The 15855-nt window shown below is 42.8% G+C and overlaps 1 protein-coding gene across 1 annotated transcript in view; it reads left to right on the top strand.

The window, feature by feature from the left end:
- The window catches only part of MACROD2 (mono-ADP ribosylhydrolase 2), an 857094-nt gene that overhangs the window by 78633 nt on the left and 762606 nt on the right, over window positions 1-15855 (top strand). The window lies entirely within an intron of this gene.

Here is a 15855-nt window from a genome sequence, read left to right as displayed (position 1 = left end):
TCTGTAGAGGCCTCAGACAAACGGGAATTTTCTTCCAAAGAACCTGTTGGGATTTGTAGCTCCCGAAGATGACTGTGTTGAAAACCTGCTGCATGGGGACCGTAACTATCACCTTGGGAGGAAGTTCTTAGGGGATTCCTCCTCCTCCGGGGCATTTTAACAGTTTTGCCTTTACATCAGAGCTAATAAAATGCGTATGAATGTGTTTTACTGTGGCAAATTGAAGGTATGAAAGTAAATTCTACTCAGATAATGGTTTGCCATATCTTAGTTGTAGAGAAATTAAAAGAATAGAAAATCCTTTAATGTAATTAGTTTTTTTTTTTTTTTTTTCCTGATTTAAAGTCTAATCTCTTTGAACTGAGGACTTGCTACCTTGTAGAAAAGAGCCTAGCCTTTCTGAATCCCAGTCTTTAGTCTTGGAGATGTGTTTTATGTAAATATTTTATCTTAAACTATGATTAGAATATCGTAATAGGCCACCTAGAGAAAAAAGTGCTGATGAAAACATTTTTTTCTAAACATGCCTGCCCATACAGATGTGTATCGGACTCTGTGTACAGACAGCCCGTGCAGCTTTAGAGCCCTTTGATGTGCAGTCTGTAAGGATGAGAGATTAACCTCCTTCCCTTGTCAACAAAGAGTTCTTACTTTTTGTCTTTTTATGGGGCCTTATCCTGAAGTCATCAAAGTCTGGGGAAACCACCCTATTTATTTCAATGGGAATTGAATGAGGAACATGATTTCTGTGGTCCAGTGTTTCAAAACAAAAACGGAACAAAAACTTTGCAGTAAAGTAATAATTGCATCCAGATGAGTTTCTCTAAATGGTTGTGAAGCAGCTGGTGGATACGCATTGATCTGACCAAATTCAGCTCCACTTGTTTCTGAACATGGGAAAATCTGACGCAATCTGGAAGTAATTAACGTGAAACCAACAGCTGCCCCCGAGCAGTCCTTTTTTAAATGAGTCACAAATAAAAAGACTAGAAATTCCTGAGTACAAGGTACATCATCCACAGTGCACTGCGGAAGGTGTTTTTTATCAGTAATGGGACTTCTAGTTTTTTAGTTGTGTGTTTTTGTTTTGTTTTGTTTTTGTTTTTGTTTTCCTTTTTTCTTTTTTTTCATCCTGCCTCTGGCAGTGCTCAGGGGCAGGTGTTCAAGGAAGACAATGGAAACAAAACAAAGAAAAAGACAAAAAAGATAGTCACATCTTACCTGATCTATGCTCTTGTCTCTAAAAATGGACCATAAATGTATCTCAGCAGTTGAAGTGAATTTATTTGTAGTATTTTGAGTAAGGGAAATATGAGGGCAGTGGCCCCGTGTCTTTTTTCCATGAGGTCTGAACTGCTGAGCTGTTACTGCTTTGACCAGAGACCCTGAAAATAGTGGCTGGGTCAAAAAATAAATAAATAAATAAAAGAAAAAAGAATTAAAAAATGGTATTTTTTAGAGGCAATGGACACAAGAATGGAAAAAATGGACACAAGAATGGAAAGCATCCTTAGGTATGCTTTCCAAAACAGCTGTAGTACATAAGAGACATTTCTTAAGGTAAAGAGAAGAAGAGGGAACAAAGGAGGAATTTAAGCAAGATGCACTGATGGAAAAGCAGCAAGATGTAATATACTCTCAAGCTTCTAAAAGAGAGAAACAAAATTAACTTCTTAAAATTATATTATGACTAGCTAAGCTGTAACATAATATAGTAAATCTCCAAGTATTATGTAATAAAATTAGTCAAAAGATGACAAAAGCATAAACAATGCACTAATGAAAAAGCCTTGCAGGACTCATATTTAAATTGGATTGTGCCAGTTTGATTTATGCGAGCGTATAAGTACGCTCGGCTCAAATGTCTGTGGAAGCATTGACATTATCCCCTCTCCTGCATTCTCTCTCTTTTTTTTTTTTGTATTTTGTTGTCATTGTCGTGTTGAAGGATTGGAAATATAATGCTAAATATAGCGCTGTTGTCAATTACAGATTACTGGGAATAGATAAATCTGTTTTCTTGTGTAGTCTGAGAATACAATTAGGAACGAGGAGAAAAGCTACACGTTGCTGTACCACGCTAGGTGATGGAGTGGCTCGGCTGAGCTCCCTTGGCTCAGCCCAGCCGCACAGAGCTCCTGTCAGCAGAAAGCCCCTCGCCTGGGCAGCACCGGCGCGTTTCAGAGCAGCGCTCCCCCAGTGCAGCTCACGTTGCAGCCCAGAGCTCTGCGTGTGCTGTGACTTCAGAGAACACAATGCATGCAAATCCCTTTTTTTCCAGCACTGTTTCTGAAGGTACCCCAATGTCGCTGTGGTACCAGTGGTGGTGGGGACCGCTTGGCCAGCTGTAACCCCCGTGAGCCTGCAAGCAGGGCAAGCCCTGGTAGCTGCTCCTTGTATTTAACACGGTACAAAGATGAATGTTTCACTTACAGCTGTGAAAAATGAGAGCAATCAGAGGCTTATCAAGTCCATACCAGTTCCTTGCCTTTTGCCCCATCCTTTTTCCGCTCCCCCCGATCTGCTGATAGAAATACCACTTGATGCTTTATCAGTGAGTTGTTTCCAGCTGCAGCATGCAAGAATTGTCTTTGTTTTTAGCATTGCAAGGCACTAGAGCTAGCTCTTCCCATTGTGTTTTACCATGAGACAAAAGCATTTGAAACCTGTTCTGAAGAAAAGCACGTGGATGTTGGAGCTGCTCTGTAACACAAGTTGCAAAGTAGCATAACGCAGTGGGAAAGATTCAAGTATAGATATATTAAAACCAACTTCTTCTTTTTTTTTTTTTTTTTTTTTTAAATACAGTGGGATCAATTTAAAGAGTTAAAAACAGGAATTTAATATATACAAACATAGTGCTAGCTGCTCAGGCAGCAGCTGGATGCAATAGGACGCAGCAAGCACTTGGATGTTGTCCTGCCCAGGAATCCTCTTTGCTTGCTTGGGCTGCAGACATCTGCTTGGACTCTGCTCCCGGGCAGGCCTGGAGAGCAGCCACCCACTTTGGTGGCTCGGGGACGAGGTAACGGGGGTTTTAGTGGGATCCCTGTGGTTCACTGTTAGGTATGCGTAGATTTCTGTGCTCCTGCACGGGCAGCATCCAGCCTGCTCGCAGCCTGTGGCTTCTGAGCTGCAGCGAGGCAGCGCTCTTCCCTTCCCCATCTTGGTCCTCCCACACGCACCATCCGCATAATTTTTCCATAATGCATGGCTGTCTGGGTGCGTATGATCTGAATTTAGGTAGTCACACGTACTCTTATTTCTCACGTACAAACGTTTATCTGTATAATTTATCTAACCAAAGCTAATTATTGAACACCCGAGCGAGGTTTTTTTGTTGCGTTTTGAGAACGCATAATGTGATGTTTCCTTTCCTTAATGAAGATCCTAATATCTGCTATCTTACTTCTCTGGTGCTTGCTTGATTTCACTGGATATCTTGCATTTCTGTTGATAAAAATGCTCTTACGGGAATTTTTACTAAGCGTGACAACACTGTTTGCAAAGCAAGCTATTTTATTAGATAAACGGCTGGCTTTTCAGAATTGCTCATTGTTGGATGAATCCCATCTCGTTTACGTCGGTGGTAAATCCTTCATTAGTATCAGAAGTAGCACAGTTAAGGCAACACACGAACGCTTTTCAAAACCATGCGCTAAGAAGGTGTCTGTCTGCTTGCAGGACTGACAGGATAACAAGCTCATTGCTTCAGCTACAATGCTAGAATTTGGCTATTTGCATAATATGGAGCAGGAACTTACTTTACAATTCATGAACAAGCCTTTCAGACAGTAGCTTCAGACACAAATGAAATTTGTGAATGCTTCTCAAGTAAATTGCTGGGTTTGAGTGCATTTCGTTATATGTCGGGAAGCCAAAATTATGCTCAGATACCCAAGCGCAAAACCAGGGCGTAATTTGGCGTTTGTGCATAGTTTCTGAACGAGGGTGGTGGGGAAGCACCGAAATGATGCTGTATTTAGTTGTGCATGTAATAGGTAAACTTGGTTATTCAGCATTTGCATCGTAAATGCATCAGTTTGGTTAATTAGCTGGCTATAAAGACAAAAAGGCTGCAGTTAATAAGTGCATCAAGATAAGCCTGTGTTTTTTTTGTGTGTGTGCATGTGAATACTGGAGCACAGCGGAGAAGCCATGCTTGCTCTACAGCCAGCAGAAGCTCTGCTAGGTTTCCAAAGGGCTGCTGTGCATACTCAGCGTCCCGAAATGCTGCTGCTGGGGCAAGTGGAGGAAGGTCGAGTCTTGTGTGACGGCTGCGTGATAAAAACTTGCTGAGGAGCAGCTTGGGTCGCAGAGAACTTAGGACCTCTTTGGTGTCTCACGATAATTAAGTGGTCCGTTTTTATTTAACTTCTTTCAAATAGGGTTATAATTAAGCAATAACTTATGCAATAGGAGATTAAGCATCAGCAAATGTCGGCAGCTCTCAGAGACGTGCCCGGGGCAAAGTCCAAAATGCTTCTGTAAAATTAGAGGGTGAAACAAAGAAAAAAAATAGTTGTTATAGGAACAGAAGACAGATTCTGTGAGTGCAAATGGAGATTGAATTAATTTTCTTAGTGTTACGATGAACTGGAAGAACGTGGAGTCAAATATGTATCCCTTTTAATGTGGTTGCTGTACCGTCACCGCAAATTAAAAAAAAAAAAAAAAAGTATCTGTAACCAGATAAGGAGATGCTATCAGACACTTTTAATTTTAATTAAGTTTTAACGTATTGGAGGAATATATATTTAAAGAATTAATTAAAGTATTTGCTGTATAAGAGGTTTGAGTATAGGAAATGAGTTAATTGCGGTATCATAGGGGATCTGTGCTTTGCAAGCTGTTTCGTGATGCCGAAGAAGCATCTTCATGTGGTTGATAGGACCTCTCGGGAAAACCAGAAGACGATGATGGCCTTCTTTTCTTATTAGTATGAACAAAAGTAATCGCCAGTCTTCCTGAGTCTCTGTGTGTCAAACAGGCTGTTCCCGGTTTTCTCCAGGGTGGGTGGCTGGCACAAGTGCTCGAAATGCCTGAGATAATTCAGTATAATTCGATTGCATCACCGTAATCCATATCTCAGAAGCAGGATTTTTAAGGTGGTTGAAATATCTCAAATGCTGAAGTCTCTGATAACCTTGTAACTCGTACTGCTCTCGGTAACCTTGCATCGCTGTGAGCTTATTTTTTTCATTCCGCTGAACATATGAAGTTACTGCTGGAGTTCCTCAAGGATCAAATCATGCCTTATTTAATATTTTAATTAGCAGCCTTTACAGAAGAATTAGAAAGACGCTAAATAAATTTGCCGATTCTGAAGCCGAGAGGCCTTGGCGAGGTGGCGGAGGATGGGATGTTGATGTGTGGAGAACTGCTTTCCTCTGCTGTTAATTGGCTTTGGGAGAGTGTCGCACACTTAAGGATGGATGATATTAATTTCTCCTGTATGCTCAGCCTCATTGCTTGGGAGCAGCAAGGAAAGAAGGTGGCCTGCGTCTGTTTAGGGAGGTGATTTAAGGGGTAGCATGGAAGGGCAATTTGGCTGGGGGAGGAAGGCAAGCCGGCTGGGGACTAGCGTGACTTCTTCAGCCCAGCAAAATGGAACCTGGGAGGAGGTAGGATTGTTCTCCATATGGATAGGAAAGGACAAAAAAATAAAATATCCAAAGGCCAGGTGTTGGAAGCAGTTCTCTTCAGAAACCTGGGTTCAGCAGAGCACAACGATGGGGGAGCTTCCCTTAAACAGTTGAATTTAAAAGGAAGAACAAAGTTTCCGGGGGGAGAAATATGTTAAAAGCGAACATAACGCGCAGGCAGACATGTGTCTTCCCCGAAGATTTACTGCTCCTCTCGGTGGCTGCGTGGACACGCCAGGCTTTCTCAGACACCTCCGAGTAGGTGCCAGTCTGTCAGATGAGCTCAGCTGAAAGAAACCTTTCTCCCACTCCCCGCCTGCTATCAGCCCCAGAGAGAATTACCTTTAAAGCGTACCGGGGTGTTGGCTGGGCTTTTATTCTGCGGTTTTAAACGAGTTTTTAAATGAGCAGAGAGGAGGTGAGAAACGTCAGCCCTGTTAATACTGTCGCTTAATGATCTCAGCTTTTTGAGCCGGTGTTTGTGGAGAGATGGCTTATCTTGAGCCGTTCTTTCCTTTTCTTGCCCGTTTTCCGGAAGAGTCTCCTATTGTGTTAAGCCAATAACCCTTTTTATATAGGTCAGCGATGGTATTAATGAGCTTTTATACCCCAGTTATAAATGTCACCCACGTTTCTTGGAGTAGAAATGGGAAATAGAAAATATTGCCTGGATTTGTTCTTCTCTTTCTAACAGTGGACGTGCGAAGCAGTTGACCTTCTGATAGGGGGAAAAAAAAATCACTTTGATTAATCAGAGCCTTTTAGCTTTGTCATTTAAAATACAATCCCAGAGACCAAGCAATGTGGCCCTCGTCTTCAAAAGCACCTGCTTCAGGAACAAATAATAGAAAAAGAAGTTGCGATGGGAAAGGTGTGCCCATAACGAGCGAATTTCACAGGACAGCTTGCAAGTGGAAGCCGAGAGCTTTTATTTTTGAACAACCCACAGTGTGCTCAGGAGGGCTCAGCTTGGATGGGTTTCAGCTTGCGGTGGAGCAACGTGAGCACCGTCCCCGACTCGAAAGGCAGCAGGATGAGTGCTGGCAGGCATGTCAGGGAGCAGGCTGGGCTGGCGCCAGGAGTGACCAGCGTGCTTGACCCAGTGTACCATCTCCAAGTCTCTGTTGCTGACAGCTGTAAGATACATCACCTGCTCCGGTGCGAAAGGTACCTGAGTATTTCAAGGAGGTTGGCTCTCCAAGGCTCTCGCTCTTGCTTGTCATGTGCCTGGGTTGCAGAGCATCGCGGTGATGCCATCCCCAGGAGTTTCTGCTGTTGTATTTCCACCAGCAGCAGCCACTCCAGCACGGCCTTGCTTCTGGTAAGGCGAGACAGCCCCAATGCTGTTGCCTCTCTTTCTTTTTGAGCCCCAGGTATCTTGGCAAACAAAGGGTTGAACATCTGCAGTTTTGCTTTATCAACCAGCCCCATAATGCTGCGAGCAAAGAATATGGGGAAGCTGAACACATTTGAAAGTAGCTTAATAAATTAGTGTTGTAATTTGCACCATCTTTACTTTTGGATTTCAGCTGTTTAGCAAAAATTACTTGGAAGAGCTATTAATTTTAACATAAGAGTGATTATGCTGTATATAGAAAAACATCTGACCATATGTTTATATCCTTATTTTAAAGGAGAATGATGATAGTTAATTTAAAGAGAAATAGAAACCATTGGTAGACGTTTCTCTTTCGAAGAAAATGGAGAACAAACAGACTGAGCCCTAATAATTTTTCCACATTTGCAGTATGGCCGTGCATAACGTTTGTTCCTGAGTTCAGAGTACACAACACCTGGAGAGCATTGTTAAATGGAAAAGCATCGCAGGCTTTGCAGTGCTGAACAGCCAAGCTGGTCTGTACTTGCCCACATTTTGGTATTTTATAGTTGCTTCCATATCTTTAGTAGACATTATGTTCCTGTGGAACAACGTGAGGATTCCTTCTGCTCTTGCTGTAGTTCAGCTGAGAATTACTGTCAAGCCACGAGGTTACAAGATTACAAACTGTAAGATTACAAGTACCTTTAAAAATCATTAGTGAAGGAGCAATATTATGAAAAGGCCTCAAACTTATTTTTTCACTTTGCCTAGAACAATCTTTAAATACTTCCAGGGTTTCTCAACCAAGGTGGAATATGGAAGTCACACCACAGTGAGCAGGAAGGTTTTTTCCCCTTTCCTTTTTACTTCATGCAGTTTTTATTCTAATGAGACATCCCTGCAATTACCATCATTGCCTTTCACTGTACACAGAACATTTTTTCTAGGCAGCTTCAGCGATTACACCTGCAAAACTGTCAGTCCAACAGCAAAACCCCCGGCACTCTGCAGTTTGCAGGCAACCTGCACGCTCAGCGTATAATAACACATCCCAGGTATTAAGTGGTGAGCGAGCTGCCATTAGAGAAATAGCCAAATCTCTCCCAGCCCACGGGAGAGAAGGGTTTAAAGGTCTTGGCTCAGCCATGTGGTGTGGGGAATGGCACTATTTCTATTTTTTTTGGGGGGAGATGAAGTGAACTTCAGTAATCCCTCAGCCGATGATGGACAAATGTCATGTTGGGCACACCTACTCTCTATCCTCTTTCTTACTCCTCCTGCTTGTTTTTGGGATGTGAGGAACGCTGATTTGTGCTCACACAGTTCTTGTGTCTCGGTTACTGAGGAGGCTGTGAGATGCAAGGCTCAGCCATGACATTTTTTAAGACCAGACACTTGGCAGTGTCTTCAAAATTCCCCATTTCTTGTCCATCCCATCGAGCCACCAGTGAGGTGAGGCACCAGTATTATTGTGCAGAACAGTAGTAAACGTGATGCCTGGCTTTATCAGATGAAAGTTCATCTTGATACGTATTTTTTTACCCCAAACTCACCAGCACGTGTGGCCGTCCATTGCCCTGACCCAGCAGAGATGACAGCACCTGCGGGAGCCCCTCCTGCTGTGCGTGGGGAATGTGCCCACCTCCGTGCAGGTGTTTCGGCGGGCTGCAAGGCACTCAGGCCAAGGCTTTGGCAGGTCTCCAGCGCCCATCAGCGCCTGGCATGGCTGCTTGCCTCTCTGCAGGGATGCAGCCTGAGCGAGGAGCCTGCCTGTTTGGCCGCTGCTGTGCCGCCCCATCGGGCCCGAGCATCCCCAGGCTCCCGCTGCTCCTGCATGAAGGCATTTCTATGTTGGTGGCGAACGCTTTTGTTTGCCATCTCCTCTTATTTTCCCTCTGAAGTCGTTGGTCATCCCTTCGCAGCAGAAGCTTTGCGTAATCCAGACCTGGTTTCTGTTGATGGATGCTTCGCTGGTAGCCTTTCGGCCTGCTGAACGTGTTTGGATTGGTTTAAAGGGATTTTATTAAAGGATGAAGTTAGTCTTTGTTAGCATGAGAAGCAGCAATAGGTAAAGATGTTTTTATTTTAAACCCATCAGTATCAGGGAGTATTTTCTGTCGTGTGGAGGAGTAAAAAAAACAAACAAACAAACAAAAATACAAATAATAAAACAAATAGTGAATAGTCGCACAGCTCCCATCTTTCGAAGAGGGAAGCCTTTGATCAGATCACAATCTTGCATAAGCACCTCCATAGGGCCTTTGGTCAATGCAGCAGGATTTGTGAAGGTTTATTTCCCCCCGTCAGTAAAACAGGATATCTACCTGCAACATATTGTAGCATGCTTTTTCCCCTAATTAGAATCTTAGTTTAATGGCTCTCCTTCCTTTCCCTTTCCTCCTATCAGTAGTATCCTAAAAGCTAAATTGGCAAACATTTTTTTTTTTTGTTTTAATATTTAATGACTGAAAAAGATAAAAACGCTTTTAGAAAGAGTCAGTCAGTTGATAAGGTAGGGAAAATAAGAAGATGTCGATGAACCCTGCTGCACAAACATTCATTTCCTTCTGCATAGAATGTGCATTGAAGTGTATCAGGAGGTCTGGGGGGGAAAAAGTCCTTAATGAAAACATGCTCATGGCAGCTACAATTGTTTGTGAATTCAAATAGAGTAAACCTTAAAAGGTATTTCACAGGGGAAACTGGGCATTGCATCAAAACATCCATGCGTGAAAACTGTGTCATTTATTTTTTATTTATTTTTGGGGGGCGGAGGGGAAAGTAGTATTTTTTTTGAAGCCTAGGGTAGTAGTAGGTCCCATAATTTGGGATGTCCCTGTCCCTGTTTGCTGGAGGCTCAGTTGCACTGGGCTCCTCTCAGTGCCTCTGTCTGCAGTGGTCAGGGCAGCCCCAGCATCGGTGGGGTCCCCAGGCCAGCAGGCAGTTAAAGACATGAGCACTTACTGGCACGGATGAGCCTTCAGAAACCAAGCTGTTGCTCTTACGTTCACTATAGTTCAGTTTTGAGTAGCGGAAATAGTGTTTTGTGGTGTTAAATCTCTCCCTAAGAATTCTCCTTAACTGACCTTGTTTATTTGGATTTTCTCAGTATAAATATGGGCCGGAGGCAAGCAGCAATGTTGAGAGCGGCTTCTTAGGAATATCTGATTTATTTATTTTTCCCCTTAGCATCATGTATTTGTAAGCTCGGGTAATAGTTGGAGATTTTGAGGGTAAATGTTTTGCGATGTGCCTGCCGTGGATTTAACAGCAAACTCTTTGAGGAGATTTTACCACCTTGCCACTGTATGTGGACAAATGCAATTAGCAGTAAAGAGCTTCTTATATGCAAATTGGTCGTGTTTACTGAACAAACTCTATCAGCTTAATTTAAAAAGAATGGAAAAAAAAAAAAAAAAAAAAAAAGGAAGAAGACCTTAAAGGTGGTTACTGCCCTGTTTGTGCTCAACCTTCTTGAGCTTTCAGAGCAGCAGCAAAAACTCCCCTGCAGCCAAACCCAGCTCCAGGAGCCTGAGCAGACCCTGTTGGAGGTGCTCGTGTCCTCCCTGCCGCTGCAGGGTGCATCCTGCCATCGTTACCTTTTCTCCCTTGGGCACGGAGCTGGCGTGGGGCTGGCAGCTCAGCCCCCCGGCAGGATTCACCTGTAGCTGGCTTTTCACCCTGCTCGGCCACAAAGCGCCGAGTCCCAGATGCCAAAGCAGCTTCCGAGATTGGGGAATACCGGTTCTCGTGGTGGTACGCCGCGTGTCGTTACCGCATCGGGGAGAAATGAAAAGGTTATTAATGGATGAAACAGGTAACATGCCATTAAGGTGCTGTCACAGTAAAATAATTGCTTTGCAGACATTAGGCACAGAGGCTCGGCATTATCAGCTAATGTCCTAAAATTATGTTTACTCGCTGGGTTAGCACTTCCCCAGTATTCGGCTTTCTCTCTGTTAATGAGCTCGTGTTCCCTACGGGCAGTCAAGTATTCTGTCAGGCTTCAAAATAAGCGCCTTCGCCGCTTCTCGTGCAGATCACTGAAACCAGGTAAACAAGCGGCCACGAAATGGAGATGCTGCAGTTACCAGCATCCTGCACCTTGTTCCAGCTGCAGGAAACAAAAGCAGTGTTCGGGGTTTGTTTCTTCTTAGAGGAGTGCGGTGCAAATCACATCTGTTTCTGATTCATGGTGTTAATTACATGGGGGGTGAGCAAGTACAACACGCAGGCTGAAAGGGATGAAGGGTCTGTACAGGCTTGGGTCTTGTCTGTGCTCCTGGAGTAAGAGTTACAGAGTGGCTTCCTAAATCCTCTTCCTTGTCAGAACAGCAGTGTTCCCGGGTAGGTGGTTTCATTTTTTCAAGCATTCATTTAATTGTTTTCCCATTTAAGCCATGGAAAAACAACACTTAAGTTTAAGGAAGCCAAACTAATCCCACTTTACACGTAGAGAGCTGTAGCCAGAGATGATGTGCGAGGTAAGCGTGCTTTCGTATACTCCTCATTTGAGCTGCTAATGCTTGTTCTGGTAATTCAGAAAACGATGCTAATGTAGCAGGTTCAGCGTTGGTCAAAGGCTTAGGCTCGACATGGCTGCTGTGTCTGATTTGTTGTTGTTTCTGATGCACAACTGCCTACATAAATGCAGTTGCTTATATGCATCTCAGAATAAAAACTTCCATATTTTACACAGGAACTTACAGCGCTGCAAACTACTGTAATTACCCTAGTGCAATGCTTGTAAAAAAAAACAATGCTTTTCAGTTAAAATCCTGAAAAGCATTAATGTGAGAAGAGATGAGAAAGGGAAGTTTGTGGGTGCTATTTTAAACCCCCCCCCCACGCTTGCCTTAAACATGTATTGATGTGGGATAGGTGTTAAAATTGTCAACCAATTCACTTTTATATCCAATTTAAACTGAAAGATTTAGAGTGAAATTATTTACGCCTATTAAAAAAAAAATCAACAACAAAAACCAGCAAATTAAGCAAAACCAATACCAGTACCTGCAGAAAACACCTGCTTTCATGTGGAAATCCAGCTGCCAGGTAGGCATTTATCAGGAACAAAGACTAGAGGAGGAAACGAGTACTACATGAATAGGATGTGCACTTCTGATCTTAGAGATCTTTTAAAATATTTTGCTAAAATTAAAAAGTTCAATTGTTACTCCAGGTTAGTATGTGCATAATTTAGGCCTTCTGTAGATGATGTTCCTGTATTTGATGATGGAAGACCATCGAGCAGCCCCTGGCTTTGAGCAGTGAGACCTTCCGTGACTGCATCTATAGATAGGCAGTGCTTAAGCTCCACACGGGAGCAGGAGCAGGGGCTGGCACTCGGCTATGACCTGCTCCCTTGGTTTGGTTACTTAAGAGGGCTGTTCAGGACAGGGCATCAGCCCATATGAGCGCTATCAGCCCGCTTCGACAAGTCAGATTATTTAATTAGCCCTCCTAAGACACTTCTATTTTTATAACTTATTTATGAGCGCTCTTGCTAAGCTAGAAGGTCCAGGTTCAGATTTCAAAAAGCGTTTTCAGCTCCTGGTGTTGTTACCACAACTCCCCTGTGTTCTCATCCTGAGAAAACACAAGGAGGTAGTAATAAGTGATTGGGGCTAGCTGATACGCTTCAGCCCTTAAACCCTGTCTTTCAGGTTTCAGGGATAGCTTACGATGAAGTTTTGCCTCGTCTGAGATGTGGGGCATGTTGGCAGCATGTTCTCCACAGGGGTCAGCTGCTGGCCATCGCCATTCCTTCCTTGCACCTTTGACCACCATTAATCCAGGGAGCTGCCAGAGGACAGGTCTTTATTCTGGGACCCATATTTTAGAAGTGCTTTGGTTTCCACATGGAGTAGGAAAGTTCCCCAGCAATCATTGAAGACTACAGGAAAATTAGCATCTTGCTTGATGCTGGTAAAATGAAAGCGATGCTTGCCCCCAACTAGATATTCTGCCATTCTTTTATTTAGTTCCACATAGTCAGTGTGTTTTTTAATCTATTTTTTGTTGTTGTTTTTGAGAGGAACAGGAAATAATTTGATGATTTACTATTAAAATTCAATCTAACGTGCATGTTTAGCAGAAAAAATCTTTTAAACCACCTGTGCCCAGCCTCTGTATCATGGTTATACCTTCAGAGTGTTTGAAACAACAATTTTATCACAAGGGTCATTTCATCATCCTCCACCATCCCCCAAATTGAATTCATTCACAAAGAAAAAATATGCTTTAAAGTGTAAAATTGTCATGTCTGAATTCAGTCAATTGGCTCTTCCTTTCTGGCGAATCACTCCTGGCTAGTTTGGAAAAATGCTTTGTAAAGGTTTCAGTTGTGGTAAGTGGTGGCTTGTGGCTTGAAGCTTGTTGTTGTGGTGACACTTAAGAAACAGTTAATTAAACAAAGCTCAGTCCCAAGGTGATGCTGAAACACTAAGCGGTGAGGGTGCCTCTGTGGATTTGAAAGTCATGTGAAGCTGTTTTGAAAGCAGAGGATATCCTTGCAAGTGATGGTTCCATCCAAAACCGAAACAAATCTGGTTTGGGTAAGTCCAGGCAGGTGGCTTTGCCAGGTCACATTCAAAGATCCTGTCCAGTTGCAGGTGAACGCACAGAAATGCATCCTCTTAAGAGAGAGAAATCTATAATGTATTCAGTGCATTATGTTATCAGTAAATTATTTTACTAGCAAATAAGGCTCTTTATTACTTTCGTTCTTGCTTTATTGCATTTGCTGCTCTACATTCAATATGTACAGCATTGGCACAATATAGCTTGCATGCTAGCTAGTGCATTAGCAGAATTGGTAACTGTTCCAAAGCCATAATGCTTTGATATTGGTCCTGTTAAAGCCAGGGAGAAAAACAAAACAAACAAAAAAAAAAAAAAAACAACCCCAAACCCCAACAGTTGTTGCATTTCAGGCTGTTGTACAGTTAGGAAATAACAGCTTACAAATGAAGCAAATGTAGTTGTGGAAGTTTACTGAGATGAGACAAAATTAATATGGCTTCCAAAATACCAGCTGTTTTTTTGGAGTCAGCTTTTAGTTTACAACAGAACTGTGAGCAATTCGGGATAGCAATATAAATTTAAAAAGGGACAAGAATAGGGAATGTAAAAGATACCAGGCGTAGAATTTTAACATTGAAGATGCTGATTCAATTAACTCGGCACACACGTTTTGGTTATGTTGAAAAAAAATTTCACTCCATGCTCTGAAATTAAGTATTTGACAGTAGACTGAAATAATGTGGAATTATAGTTATTTGAGATAATTTAATGTGGATTAATTTTGATAAATATGATGAGCAAACTGCTCAATGTAGTAATCATATTTGTCTACATATAGAACTGTCTAATAGAAGGGATTTATGCATGGTGCTGGAGAGCACTGCATGCTCTAACTGTAGTGCTATGTTAAGCAGAAGAGTCTTGGGAGACAGTCGTGGCATGAAGCAGAACAGAAATTTATGTAAATATCAAAAGACAAAAAAATACAAAGTCTAGTTTGAAATGAATCTTTCACTTGCCAAGTTGACACGTCTGAATATTATGCATGTTCTGTGAAAGCTGCCATAGAACTCAAGAACCATAGATGTGCCGTGGTTTTTACATTGACAGCAACTGCTGTAGGAAGCAACCGGCTCTGCCTGCACACCTGGTCTGTTTTGCCACAGAGGATGGCATCGTTTCTCCAGGTTTTCATCTGCTTTCTGGTGGAGGTGAACGTGGAATGACTGGGCCAACTCGTTGAGGGTGCTTTGGATTTGCATGTTTTTGTCTCAAAGTACATTAATTTTATAATGCAGAAGTCCTTGCATGTAGGACTGGTACACAATTACCTCCTCAAATGGCAGCTTGCTGTAGCCCATTATACCTTTGCGTGGAATCATCCAAGAAGTGTAGGTTGATGGTGTGTACCATCACCGGGCTGCCTTTGGATGGTCTAAGTAGGGGCACAGGAGAGCACTCATTGAGTTTTCTGCTACCCTTTACACATCATACATTTTGAGTCAACTACAAGAGAGGTTTTTGCAGCAAGAGCTTGAAAACTCAGCAAAACCCATTTAATTTTGCTACTGGAGAGCTGATGGCAAAGGACTAATTATCTGTTGCCAGTGATCCAGCCATTAAATGTATCTCAGGTGTAAGGGTCCCTGTATGCTAGCTTACATGGAAAAAAAACAAAACAGGTCTGTCTTCTCCATTTGGGTTGGTTTTCCTTCCCCACTTACTGCTCAGGAAGCCTTTTGCACAGGAACATAGCAAGGCTGTGTGTGCCTCTTGGGCAAAATGGTCCCATGCATCACCCAGAGCTGCACACAGAGCCGCTGAGCGGAACATGCCCCTGGTACTTCTGGCGTGGTGGATCCTGACGATGCTGCCTGTAACGGAGATGATGGGACTGCGGGAGGTCGGTGGCGAAGCACCACGCTGCTCCTCTATGGAGACTCCTCCGCCGCTCAGAAACTGCAGGTGGTGTTGCCGTGACTGGAAAATGAGGTTGAAATGAGCTGTGTGTTACTGGGACCTCTGGCAGAAGGGTCATTTGCTGGTTGACTGCTGGTTGACCATCAGTCTTGGTGTCTCTCACTTTGTCCCGTCATCTTCTGTCCTGTACCAGTCATTGAGAAACAGACAGGCTCAGCACTGCTAAAATTCTCTTATAATTGAATTGCATTTGGTATACATTCCTTCCTTGCAGAAATATTGTCCAAAATATTAAGCTTTTGTAGGTCCCCCTATCTTTTTCTTGGTGTTGAAAAAAATTGTATCTCAGAGGGCTGTAACTCTGCTTTCCCTCTTGTTCATTGCTAACACACTTGGAAGTTGTGAAAACTTGCTTTTTCAAAGTAATTAAAGAAATCCAGGAAG

Source organism: Aythya fuligula, chromosome 3 (assembly GCF_009819795.1).
Source record: "Aythya fuligula isolate bAytFul2 chromosome 3, bAytFul2.pri, whole genome shotgun sequence".
Taxonomy (NCBI): Eukaryota; Metazoa; Chordata; class Aves; order Anseriformes; family Anatidae; genus Aythya; species Aythya fuligula.
Note: the sequence above shows the minus strand (reverse complement) of the source record. Positions and strands in the feature narration are given on the sequence as shown.